The sequence below is a fragment of the Schistocerca serialis genome, chromosome 2 (genome assembly GCF_023864345.2).
Source record: "Schistocerca serialis cubense isolate TAMUIC-IGC-003099 chromosome 2, iqSchSeri2.2, whole genome shotgun sequence".
NCBI classification, from domain to species: Eukaryota; Metazoa; Arthropoda; class Insecta; order Orthoptera; family Acrididae; genus Schistocerca; species Schistocerca serialis.
Genome location: NC_064639.1, coordinates 670,876,493 through 670,889,413, shown reverse-complemented (window position 1 = coordinate 670,889,413; position 12,921 = coordinate 670,876,493). Strand labels below are relative to the sequence as shown.

The following is a 12,921-nucleotide window of genomic DNA, read 5'->3' as shown; positions in this document are numbered from 1 at the left end:
GCCAATTCTGAGCGTTGGTGTGTCTGGAATATTTTCCTCGGGCACTCTTAAGATAATCGCTTGATTTCAACGTTGGGCGTCACAGTTCTGATCTGCATTACAGAGGCGTCAGAAGAAGGGGGTGAAAGGTGGGTAAGTGGGGCTGCGACGACCTTTCTATTGTGTGGCACGTCCACGGCGGCGTTGGGCAGAACTCTGGTGAATTTTGGTGCGACTGTTACATAGTCAACCCACCTTTCACCTCACATGAACTTCTGAGCCCTGGTCTTTTTTCGCATGCCTCGGCACCTTACTTTTTGAAACATCGCTGACCACAAGCGTGATGTTGCAGGGCGCCACGCGTTTGCAGAATTGTAGCTGAAGGTTGTACGCATATTTGAGCTAAATTTCAAACTACCCTGCCCAATGGGAGACAACAACAGGGTTTCGAGAAAGTGACCCATTAATTGTGTTGCACGGTGCATATTTTCTCTCCGTCCTCGCGAGAGTCGTGGATGTGGCTTGTGCTCTCACAATAGTCATCTCTGAACTGGCTGTTGGTCGTTACCTGTACCAAAAATGTTCTCTTCTTTTCCTAGAATCATAACGCGGTACTGGTTTTCGTCTGTGTTATTTTCTGAGCGCCTGTGACCAACGAGCTCTCTCCAGGGTACTTGTAATTCAGACGGTGAGCGCCCGTTGAGCCACTGCAGTCGCTTTATAACTGGCGCAATTAAAAGCCCCGTCATGCCATCTACATTTAGATCTTTTGTGATTCCCTTACATTATTTAACGTCAGTGACGGGAATTGTTCTTTCGTCAATGACACGAATGAATTCCTTCCTCCTCTTGACCTACAAGCTACCTTGCACGCTAAGACAGAAGCGGTATTCTGATAAGCAAGACTAGCGTGGTTTTAAGCCGATCACAGTTTCTCAATAGTTAATTACACAATGTTCGTATTTCACTGCGCACTAACTCGCGGGCGAAATTGTCAACAAACCTGCAGCTGGTCCCTTCGAACACTATCAGTTCTGACCTGTTACTTTGCCCGTAATGGGAAGCAGAGCGAGAAAAATATAGTTATATTATTAAATGGCTAAACGGACTCATGGTTCCAGTTGAAGATTGCCTGTTTAACGGCTTGCAGGGGCAGCAAAAATTAAATTTTCCGTATTTTTAATTACTATTATTATTAATTATTGTTGATAATTATAATTAATATATTAATTATAGACCATGTCGTCGTAATCTACTTATTAATACCTATAGTCTAACCTTAACAGTTTAACACAGTAAGTATTAAAAATGTCTCCAAGCAGCGTAGCTAGCCTATATCCATCCATTATTTGAGAACTTTTAGCGACTACTGACGAACCAAATGCATAACTTGAAACGTTTTCGAAACTCTATCTCGGTGTCACGCTCCACAGAATAATGAATGGAAAAAAGTTTATAGCCTGTTAGACTTTCGCTGTGCACGTGGCAAAAGCATGGCGCTTTAATTTATTACTTCTTTACTACAAACTTCACGCACAAATGGTTTTTCAGATGGTATCCACACAAGCCATTGTAAGTGCCTGCGAAATTGTATCATACGACACGTACTTCAGAATATATGAGGTCATAGCCGTTGACATGCGTGAAAAACCGATTTTTGCTAAAAATTTTTGATTTGACTTTTTTATTAGTTTGTGAGCGAATAATCGAAAACTAAAAGAGAGAACGTAATTAGGGTTTTGCGTTTTCATCCATAAATATTTAACACATTAAATCATTTGCAATGTAATGTGACATTTGAAGCTCTTTTATGCATTGGAGTTGGATTGTTCAAGCAATTTTGAATGGCAGAAAAGGGGGGAATTACTAGTTGTTTAAGTTCAAATGTCCCAGTAGAGTGAAACGTGAATCAGTGGAATGTATTGTGTGTACGTCTCCACAGAAGAATGCTGAATAATTCATCCATATTAACTTTGTATGTTACTATCAGAAGTGACAAAACTTTTAAGATTGACACATTTCAATCAGTGTATGCAGCATATAAATGCAGTGCTTATAATTCTGTATTTTCTTTGTTGCAGGTTAGTCCGATGAATGTTCACCCGTTGCTCCGAGGCAGTAGTAAGTAAGTACTGAGGTGAAATCCGAAGAGTGTCCTTAGCGTGAATCTGTAATTAGTTGAAATATTCTCATAAGTCTCTGACGTAAGTTTGGGAAACACTTTGTGTGCGTGTCTATACACCTTCCTTTCCTGTGTCAGCGTGAAATGCTCTCTACAGGAACAGAGATTCTCCTGGATTAGACTGTTGCACAGTGGGCCTTGCGTTTGACAGCGAGATAATACGGTCCCTGGGAAAGGGAGATCAGTGTAGCGGAGCCAAGTTGCGGTAATCTTGGTTTCACGGCCGAACGGCCAGAGCCGTACGAGAGGTGAGCCAGCACGACCAGCGGAGAGGGTAAGCCTTGGCCAGCTGTGCCGTCTCACTGCCCTCTGGCCACACCGCCCTTCTCTCCACGATGGAAATGGAAATGAGCGTTTGGCGTCATTGGCCGGGAGGCCCCTCGCGGGGCAGGTCCGGCCGCCATATCGCAGGTCTTATTACATTCGGCGCCACATTGGGCGACCTGCACGCCGGATGGGGATGAAATGATGATGAACACAACACAACACCCAGTCCCTGAGCGGAGAAAATCTCCGACCCAGCCGGGAATCGAACCCGGGCCCAGAGGACGGCAATCCGTCACGCTGACCACTCAGCTACTGGGGCGGACCTCTCCACGATGCAACACACTGACGAATCTACCCTCGCAGGACGAGAGCTGCGCTTCTGATGGAAGAGACTCGCGCTGTTTGTGGAAAAAGCCGGTACTTTTTACACACTGCCTGACAAAAACAGCAAGATCCAAAAGACGAGAAGAAAACAAAATGAAGGTTCACGGGTTGAGAGGGTACGCGATATTATTGCAGTGATTAAAATACCGAGTCAAGCTTGCAAAGAACTTAGCAGTACGATTGATTGATTGATTTTAACAGGGAAGCTAAAACAGCTTCGGTCTGACCCGCCGCTGCCTGCACCAAAACTAGATTTATTGTGTGGTATCGCTCCCTGTATATCTAGTAAAGTGCCCTTAAATATTGCAAGGAGTCCCTCTACCAGGTTTTGTTAGACACAACGTCTTCAGGTCTAGTTGTCCTGAAGATTCTGTATCTTTTACTCTCCAATGCCATCCGTTCGAAGATTAGGCGTGATGCAGTTTCTTCATCCTCATCACAGATCTTACATTGAGGGTTCTCTTCCGTTACACCCATTGTGTGTAGGTGTTTCTTGGAATTCCCAGTCATGAGTTTGATCTCTTTCCTGTTCAATTCCAGGATTACATAGCTTCTTTTAAAACATGGCTTAGGCACCATTATCATACCATGTTTTTATTTACGGACCTTGGTCCAATACCCTATGTGCTGTTTCCTAAGCCAGTTCCGTAGTTCTAATTGGATCATAGCCTTGGTGACTGTCAGGACAGGTTCCGGTCCAATAAATGGTGTTGTTGCCCCCATCATAGCCAATCTATCGGCTTGTTCATTGCCACAGAACCCTGAGTGGTTTACCCTATTGCTTCCCCCTAGCTCCACCAGAGCCCTGTGGCAATCTGCAACAATCTTAGATCTTGTTGCAGGAGCTGCCAATGATTTCAGGGCTGCCTGGCTGTCTGAATAGATGTAGATGCGACGGTCATTGTAGCTCCTCCACACATGCCCTGATTGCAGTAATTTAGCAGTACGAAGTTACATCTCCTCCGGGCTAGATGAATGCACTGTGTCGGTCGAGAACAGTGTAAAAAAGCCATTTCACCGTATGTTGTAACTGGTCATTGGTATCATGGATACTGGCACTGGGAGGGCTGGCTCCACATATATTTTATCAGGAACAGAGCTGGGGCTCTCGCTGCGAATATCTCAGCATCAGGCAGACACTTCGTAGAGACGCGTGCCACGTGTGGACGTGGATTCTCTTGTTGAAAACTGGTACACGGTAATGTAGCATGACAGATACACGCAACGACGCAGGATGTCCGTCATTTCGATCCTAAAGTTCTGCTGTCAGAATGCCTTCAATCACAACCAGCCGTGACCTGAAGTCACACCCGATGGTTCCCCACACGATAACGCCAGGAGTATCTCAATTGTTCCTCTCCAAAACATTGGAAGAAGAGGACCACTCCCCAAGCCACTACCATACTCGCCAACGACGGTCATTGCATGGCAGCGTAGAGCCAGGAATCATTGCTGAACTGAGTGTGATGCCATTTGTCAGCAGACCATGCTTCCCAGTCACTGTGCAATTCCAAACGCAGCCGTTGCTGTAGTGTTGTTGACGGTAGCCTTCACGTTAATTCACTAGTCCGGCTGCTACTAGTCTGCGACGGATGGGTTGGAACATCACTGAATGTTGTATGGAGTCCTTTAATTGTTCTTGGATGGCATGTCTAGATGTGAAGGGGTTACGATGTGCTCGGCGCGCAGCACGGCGGTGCTGCTTTGTGGTGGTCAGATTTGTTCGGCTGCAGCCTTCACGACGAGTATGCCTGCCCTCACATTCCCATGTAGTCCAACATCGGGCCAGTCACATCGGAATGCCCAACAAATCTAGATACTGCACGGTTACATCGCACGATTCAAACATCCGGCCAAATGGAGACCTACAATGAGTCCCCTTTCAAACTCTGTCACGTGCTGATAACGCAGTTTCACAGCAGTGAGCGGCATCTCCAAGTGCTTCAGAGTGATTGCTTGACATCTGAGACTGTTCATGTCCCTTACATGCCCTACCAGACCTGGTAGCAGGGCCAACGGCCTTGCCGCAGTGGTGACACCGGTTCCCGTCAGATCACCGAAGTTGAGCACTGTCCAGCAGGGCTAGCACTTGGATGGGTGACCATCCGGTCTGCCGAGAGCTTTTGGCAAGCTTGGTGCTCTCAGTCCTTGTGAGACAAACTGAGGAGTTACTTGATTGAGACTTAGCGGCTCCGGTCTCGTGAACTGACATACGACTGGGAGGGCGGTGTCTGACCACATGCCCCTCCATATCCACATCCAATGACACCTGTGGGCTGAGGACGACACGGCGGCCGGTCGGTACCGTTGGACCTTCATGGTCTGTTCGGCCGAAGTCTTTTTTTAAAGGCCTGGTATCAACACTGAACACGTTCAAAACTACTGCACTCTAGTAGCCTTTCAACCTGTCACTTAGAATTGCAACTGTAACCATTAACGTACCCACTGATGGTATGTAAGTTTCGATGTTGCATTGACATCCGTCCATGTCTTCCGGTTTCTTCGTTTTTTTTTTTTTGTCACGCAGTGTAGTTACCACTCCTTTATCGCTGTATGTGGAGAACTTCCATTGCTGTCGCCAACGTTGCGCTCATGCCATATGAAGATACCGATTTCGCTACGCATCGTAATTACTACACACTACGGTCAGTAATAAAAGCTTATCATCAGCTGACCTCATCTACTCCCTATACGCGTATGTCATATTGCTGTAATAAGAGTCACCAGTACAGCTTTGACCACCGAGACTGACTTTAATCAGCAACGACTACTACTTCGCTGATTTGACTCCAGCTGTAACATAAACGTAAGCTGCGATCGGTTAATCACTAGACAGTGTGATAGTGCGCATGAATGCATCGGAAATAATGCGTCGATTCCGAAACAATTTGAATTAAAATGGCGGATATGTACAGCATACTATCGTAAATGACAGTAATCTCGTCCTCAATCTTCTGACGCTAAAAGTATAACTACTTCAGAAGTAATAGTAGTTGTGCAAGTTGCGTTGGGACTGAGATGGTTTCCGGTGTCTATGCCCTATTTTTTTTGTACAGAAAGTGAATAATACGGTCACCAGTCCACTAATTATACTGTCTCCACCAGTTGGTTGTCGAACAGTCGATCGTGATATTTGATCTCGCACGTGCGTTACGAATTGCAAAATTTGTGAGACGCACTGATTTAACGACAGTAAAAAATTCCTACAACTCTCAAAATCTCAACGTGGTACTCAAAGATGCTTTAACTAGGGTCTTTAAAAAGAATTTCGCACTGGCAAGATGTACGATTTTTATTGCATGTGAACAGTAACCTGCATCGTTATTGAAAGGTTTGTCGTTACAAGCCGGCCAGTGTGGCCGAGCGTTTCTAGGCGCTTCAGTCTCGAACCGCGCGACCGCTGCGGTCGCAGGTTCGAATCCTACTTCGGGCATGGATGTGTGTGATGTCCTTAGGTTATTTAGGTTTAAGTAGTTCTAAGTTCTAGGGGACTGATGACCTCCGATGTTAAGTCCCATAGTGCTCAGAGCCATTTGAATCATTTTTGTCGTTACAAAATCCAATGCGCCAGCCTCATCAAAACCGTTCGGAGTCACTTAATGAATTACTTTTGATACACTTTCAACAACAAACGACAAAACAACGCTCAAATGCTGGGCGCTAAGCAAGGCACGTAGTACAACCACAACGTAATTTAGATTAATTAAAATTATGTAAAAATATTTATACATTCTTGTCTTTTTTAATTTTTAATGTCTCTGATTTTTAAGTATGCTTTTCCGAAAAAAAAACCACATCTTCTTACGAAATGCAAGGCAAACTTTTAAATAAGCAAAAATTGTTATCAGAAACTCTTCATTCGATTTTCTATTCATGATGATACTTGTACTTTCAAATACGAGTACACGAAATAGCAGCCTAGCGTGGGTAAAAATGAAGACGGAAAGGTAATGGTTTACAGCCAAACTGTGGTTAGGCAAAACTGTGTTTTGATATTAAATCGGAGTAAATATAATAAAACAGTTTGACAGCGGCAGCTATACAGTCGTTGTTCTTATGCATACGATACCGGCGATCATGACGATGTAGTGATGATGCCGTCATGACGCGAAAGTCTGCAATGTTCTAGCAAGCTTTCCCTAATTGGGCCACTCTGAATCATCACAACGGCATTTAAATTACAAGTGGTGTCTCTTTTCAACAACGACAATTTCCACTGCTATCACAGTGCGCCTGCTATGTGACAACTAGCACATTACGTATGTACCAATAGCGCCGCGCATATAATCGCAAGCGCAAACAGTCCATCAACTGAATTATGCATGCACCCTGATATGAATCCCCATTAGGGCACACTGACAGATTGTTCTTCGGTGTGGTTCCTTGTTTCTCCTTCCTAACACTATATCAAATCCTTAGCAACCCCGCAGCGACGTAATTTGCAGATAAATGTATATGCTTTCATAGAATATAAAGAAACGCGTTTATGCAGATATATTTTCAATGAAATAAAAATCACTGGTATGTTCTATACACACGCAAATTATCACTTGCCTGGCACGTGTGTGCAGTGTTACACAGTTACAATCTGATTGCACTCATAGAATGCTCTTATCTGGTGACTGAACCAGAAATTTACGCTGTTAGTATATTTGACTTAACAATCTCCTAACGCCCTGTAACGTCTTCAGAACTCAAAAAGAAAGTCGGAAAAGTAGTAAAACATTATGACTATCTAGGAGTGTCACGGAAACAACCAGTAAATGTAAGTCTGTAGGTTTCGTGGCCGTTGTCATTGATAATAAAATGTTTTGAGTCATTGGGCTGCGTCATTTTCTTTTCTCCTCAGTTATTTTTTGGGCGTATTCAAAACTCCGTCCTCCCCTTCAGTTTTTATCCTTCATAGCTCCCTCTAGTGCCATCGAAGTTTTTTCCCGATGTCCAATATCCTATCGCATCTTCTTGCCAGTGTTTTCCGTATGTTCCTTCCTTCATCAGTTCTGCACTTCTGCGAAGAACTTCCTCATTCTTTATCAATCCACCCACTTTTCAACATTTTTTGTAAAATCACATCTCAAATGCTTCGATTCGCTTCTGTTTCCGTTTTCCCACTGAATATGATTCACTACCATGCAATTCCGTCCTCCAAACGTACATTTTTTGAAAATTCTTCCTCTAATTAAAGTCATGTTTGATACGAGTAGACTTCTGTTGCCCAGGAATCCATCTTTAGCCGTGCTTGTCTGTTTTTTATGTCCTCCTTGCTCTTTCCGTCATGGATTATTTTGCTTCCAGGGTAGCAGAATTCCCTAACTTCGTCTGATTCGTGATACCCAATTTTGATGTTAAGTTTCTTGCTATTCTCAATTCTGCTACTTCTCACTACTTTGCCTTCTTCCTGTTTACTCTCAACCCATATTCTGTACTTATTAGACTGTTCATTCCATGCAACAGCTCCAGTAATTTTTCTTCACATTCACTGAGGATGCAATGTCATCAGCTATTCTTATCATTAATATCCTTTCAGTATGAATTTTAATCCTAGTCTTGAATCTTTCTTTTATTTCAGTCACTGTTTCTTCGATATATAAATTGAGCAGTAGGGGCGAAAGACTACATCTGTCTTACACCCATTTTAATCCGATCACTTTGTTCTTTGTCTTCCAGTCCTATTGTTCTTTCTTGGTTCTTGTACATATTGCATACTGCTCGTCTTTTCCTTTAGCTTACTCATATTTCTCACACAAGTACGAACATCTTGCACCGATTTACGTTGGCGAATGCATTTCCCAGGTCGACGAGTGCAATGAGAGTGTCTTGATCTATTTTGAGCCTTGCATCCACTATCAAGTGCAATGTGAGAAATGCGTCTCTGGTGCCTTTGTACTTCCTAAAGTCATGTTGATCGTCATCTGACTCTTCCTCAATTGCTTTTCCCATTCATCCGTATGTTATTCTTGCCAGTAGTTTAGATGTATATGCTGTTAAGCTCACTGTGTGATACTTTTTGCACTTATCTGTCCTCTCTCTCACAGATGCCTACAATATACTCTTTCCACCAATCTCTTTTCCGCACTGAGTTTAACAGTGGAATTCTCATCGTGCTCTTAATATTACCACTCTTAATTTTAATTTCACCGTCATATTCCTTTTCAGAAATCTTGTCCGCTCTATGTTTCGATCCCTCTGCTGGGACTTCTTCAGGATTCCACAGGTGTCCATGATTGGCCTAAAACTATCGAACGAGTGTCGCGTTCACTTATAAAAGGTCATTTTCCCGCGCTTTCCCGGAGAAGTTGAGTTACCGGGTAAAAGTCTTCAAGCTGCCATTGGTGAGCCTTTAATAATTCATTTCAGCTCTGTCTTGCGACAGTGTTCAGGCATCCAGAGACACCAGTGGAATCCTGCCGAAGGTCCGAGCAGGGGCATTGAAACGTCGAGCGCTGAAGAAGTTGGAAGAGGAATATGACGCGGCCTAACTACTCGTAACGTTTTCAACATCCAATAAACTTTGTACGAAAAAAATTACAGTTCATTTCCTAGCCCAGTCTTTCCCTCTGACGTTAACGTTACCATGTCTACTCTTTAGACTGTGACGTAACACAGAACTGCCTCCGAAAAGTAGCACCCTTCGAGGTTACGTCACAACACTCACCTTCGAAAATTACGTCTACCAAAATTAATATCGTCCCCACTCCTGGTTCCACAGTAGATCAGACATTCCCTCCTCACTTTGCGATACACAGGGTGAAGGATAATTCGCACACTCGGACTCAGCAGCGCGATTCCTCACATACTGACGATACAGAAATGTTTCTCACAAAATTTCGTCCTGCACATATTTCGGGCAGTAAATGGACGTTAAAGTTTGTCAGTCTGCAACACTGTAATCACAAGTACGGTAAGTACCTCTGCCATAACAGGGAGCAGTGCTATGCAATTGGTCCAGTGGACAGCGTTTTGGGTTAGCATGCAGGTGGTCCATGGTTCGATTCTGGGTCGAGGTTGATTTGTTTTTATTTGTTAAAAGTCGTGTGCGTGGTACGTTTTCTGGCTTCTTAATCCTCGTCCAGAGATTAAAATGGGTCTTCTACAGAACATTTGCAGTCATGTACTACGAGCACAGAAATGGAGGTACAATCGGTTTCATTGGTCAGCTTTTAAGGAAGCCTTTTGGCACGTCGTGGACGCGAATTGCTTCGGACCACTGCGTCTACTAGATTCCAAACCTGTTTTCTGTGTAACCTCCCCCAACAGCTCCATCTAAATTAGTTGCAAAGCACATTGTTAGCCCTACTGGTGACGTAAGGCCCTTACGAAATGTAATGAACCTGAACGTGTCAACAATAATAGTTGGTATTAATCGATGGGACCATTGGGGGAGGGTCACACAAAAACGTTTGAAATCTAGTAGATGCAGTGGTGCGAAATAATTCGCGTCCACGACGTGCAAAATGTTTCTTTAAAAGCTGACCAGTGAACACGATTGTATTTCCGTTCTTGGAGGTATGTATCGCCTATGTAACTAACTGAAGGCGAGTTCTTTAGTTGCCGTACGCGTTTCGCTTCTTTTATTTGGGAAGCATCATCAGTGGCCTTTAACACATGTTTCCTTTTATACATACAATAAACGTATAATGCGATAGATGTAATATGCTGCTATATTAAATTTGCAAGTGTCTTTCTCTTGTTTTTTGGTTAAAATCAACTTTTGTAGCACAAAGTTCGTAATGTGAACTTATCGTTCGGTGTTACTTATGATTTCCAGCGCTGTTAACTCATGTGTGTGGTCCTGCAGATGTATTTGTTACTTTCTATACTCTAGCTGGCTCATTTCTGGCGTTCTTTCACCAACATTTGTCACATGGCATATATCACTTGCACTTTCCATTTTTGTGATCAATATATGTGTGTAGTGTTGCCAGCTGTTGTTGTGTGTTTGTGTGTCTTTTCTTTCTGTTGTTGTTTGATATTTTTCATCTCTTGTTTGTTGGTTTGTGCGTGAGTGTGCGCGTGTGTGTATTACCTGTGTAATTGTGTAATTCTTTTCTGAGATGGTGTTTTTTCTTGTATTTGCATGTGATACTTGCGTGTGTGTGTGTGTGTGGGGGGGGGGGGGGTCATTGAGTACCTTCTTTTCCATTGAAATGGCTCTTTGTATGTGAAGGGTTTCTTGCAATGTCAGGAGCTTTTTGTTGAGATTATTCACTCTGATAACTGTCATATCACATTCCATGTTGGACGGTTCATGTCTATGTTTTATCAGGTGTTCGGGGAAGGTAGAATAGGAATTTTCATATTTCCAACTTCTTATATATTCTTTACATCTGGTTTTGAAGTTCCTGCTTGTCATCCCCAGATATACTGATTTACATTCTTGGCACTCTAGCTGGTATATACCTGCTCCTTGGTATTTACCTCGTTTGTCTGTTGTTTGTAAATGTGATTGGAGTGTGTTTCTTGTTCTATTTCCATTTCTGCGTTCGTACTTCATAACTGCAAATATTTTGTAGAAGATCCATTGTAATCGCTGTATGACAATTAAGACGCCAGATACGGTACCACGCAACTGTTTTTAGCAAATAGAAACAATAACCTCGTCTTAGAATCGAATCCTTGACCTCGTGTATGCTAACCCAAAACGTTATCCACTGCATGAACAGAACAACACTACTGTTAAATTCCGACAGAGGTAGTTACTGTACACGTGATTATAGTGTTGCCAGATTGCAAATTTTTAACGTCTATTTACTGCCGAAATATGCACAAGAATAAATTCTGTGAGACACAGTTTTTATTGCTAGTATGTGACGAATTGCATTGCGAAGTTCGAGTGCGCGATTTTTTCTTCACTATGTTTTTCTATAGATTACCTGCGATGTCATGTCAAGAGCAGCTCCAGAAAATACAGGTTGTTTGACTATTACCTATACAAACGAAAGTAACTAGTTGAGGAAAATGAAACGAGGAAATAATGCTCATAAACAGACGTCCGTAAACCAATGTTTTCATTGTTACTATGTATGCATGAGTGCCGTCTGCCAGTGTAACAATGCTGTCAATGACTGAGGCTACGCTCTGTATCATGTTCCTAATGGTGAAGGAATGCATTTGTGGTACAAGCTTGATGGAGCACTCTTCCATGTGACTGTTCAGAAATACGTTGCATGAATCTTTGACAGAATGTGTATCAGCAATGGCTCATCAATACCATGGCCTGCCAGGTCCCCCGAATTCAATCAATTGGACTTTTTGTTTGGGGGGGGGGGGGGGGTACTCGAAAGCTGCCTTGTTCCATCCTGTTGGCAGTATCGGTGAACTCCGGGAACATATTGGGCAATCCATTCGGAACATGCCTCGGATTTCTGAATGTGTACGGGCATCGATAATTAGACGTACTCAAACCTACCTTTACATGTACGGTGCCCGTGGCCTTTATTATATTAGTTCCTAAGTGCGTATATACAATTTGAATCCTCAGGGAGTCAGTTATAACGTGTTCGTGATCTCAGTCGTAATGCATAGTTTCGTAGGATCTTTTAGTTAGACGATGGTGTGACTGACGATTAATCGGACATTACTTCTGCGCTAGGTATTCGTATTCGCTTTGTCCCCTTTTGCAGTAATCGAATCCCTCCGATAGGTGCTGCCACCTTCCAGAACCTCTCATTACTGTTATTAATGTTCTAACATTCAGAGATGCAATTTCTGACGTCATAAGCAGCTGAAAATTGTTCATAACTATTTTTTGAGAACAGGAGACATAACTCAAGCTGTCTACCTTGGTTTTAGGATGTACATCACACGTGTCCCTTGTTGGCAGAAAAAGGAAGCATATGTGCGTGTGAGGATGGTAGATGTATGTTGTACAGACAGGCTATGGACATGTCTGCTGCAATCTATGAGACAGTACAGTACGCTGATACTGTGGCGGTCTCTCGCATCACACTTAATGCATCTAAAATCACTCCACGAATTTAAATCGAAATGAAAAGCGTGAAAACGATGTGTTACGATTGTTTACTTGAAAACCTGTTAACATTATTCAAAATTTGTGCAAAACAAAGGCAATTCTGCAACATCCTAGCAGATTAAAACTGTATACCGGA

General features: G+C 43.0%; 1 protein-coding gene across 1 annotated transcript in view; it reads left to right on the top strand.

Moving 5' to 3' along the window:
* The first annotated feature begins 2,058 nt into the window (after nt 1-2,058).
* Nucleotides 2,059-12,921, top strand: part of LOC126456318 (uncharacterized) — a 1,428,646-nt gene continuing 1,417,783 nt past the window's right edge. The window contains exon 1 of the mRNA XM_050092069.1: nt 2,059-2,104. The gene's annotated coding sequence lies outside the window, so the exon portion shown is untranslated. The remainder of the gene's footprint in view (nt 2,105-12,921) is intronic.